The sequence below is a fragment of the Phyllostomus hastatus genome, unplaced genomic scaffold (assembly GCF_019186645.2).
Source record: "Phyllostomus hastatus isolate PE091 unplaced genomic scaffold, TTU_PhHast_1.1 phas_scaffold_12, whole genome shotgun sequence".
NCBI lineage: Eukaryota > Metazoa > Chordata > Mammalia > Chiroptera > Phyllostomidae > Phyllostomus > Phyllostomus hastatus.
The window spans coordinates 992,039-992,950 of record NW_025334007.1 but is presented as its reverse complement, the minus strand read 5'-3'; the positions used below and the strand labels follow the sequence as shown (position 1 = coordinate 992,950).

The 912-nt window shown below is 41.4% G+C and overlaps 1 pseudogene; it reads left to right on the top strand.

Moving 5' to 3' along the window:
* Window positions 1–235: 235 nt before the first annotated feature.
* LOC123829905 lies at window positions 236–703 on the top strand (annotated as a pseudogene).
* Window positions 704–912: the final 209 nt, after the last annotated feature.

The following is a 912-nucleotide window of genomic DNA, read 5'->3' as shown; positions in this document are numbered from 1 at the left end:
TGAATAAAATAAACTTTCAAACAATTTGGTTGAGATGATAGTGTGTTTTGAATGAAATTCTATAATCTTAATTATTATAATGTTAGCTAATATATTATTAATTACATTATACTTGTATGAGAATGAGATTCAATGCATACAAACTTTCTCAACCTTCTCAACCCAGGGCAGGTTCCACTTCACATTTAAAAAATGTTTCTGATTTTTTAAAGGCAGGTGCAGAAAGTGAGCCAAGATGGCAACGCTTGTGGATGTGGAGTTGCAGAAGGCCTCACAGAGCTTCAAGCCAAAACGACTGACGAGCAACAGAAAGTAAAGCTTGCAGACATACAGACTGAACAGCCAGACGGAACAATAAAACATGCACATTTTACAGATACAAAGATTTTGACTTTGATACATGAGACTAACTCATACGAAGGTGTTAAGGAAGAGTGTTTATTTTTCACTCCAAGGATGTTGGGATAGCACGACAGATACCACGTGTTGATAATACTATAAAATCATTTCCTTTAATTCCTCTCCATTGAATTCACAGTCAGTTGTTACAGAACAGAAAATAGCCGAAGAAGAAATGAAAGAACTGGAACGGAAAAAGTTCTACCTGGAGCACAGTGTGAAGGAAACCAAGGACAACATCCTGGGGGCTGCGGGTGGCAGGAAGGGCACAACAGGAAGCCTCCAGGGAAGCTTTCCCTCCTGACCCCTCCCATTTCTGGCAAGGGCAAGGGGCGGGGTGAGGGCAAATGGCCTCTGTTTTACCCCATGGACATTTTTTCTGCATGGTCTGGTTACCCTATGTTTTCTCCATCACCATGAGTCTCTTTCAAATCCCAATCCTGTATTTTTTTCTCCTGGCTCTGCCTGCTATCCCTGCCCAAAACACTCCTCTCCCCTGGGGTTAAGTCATGA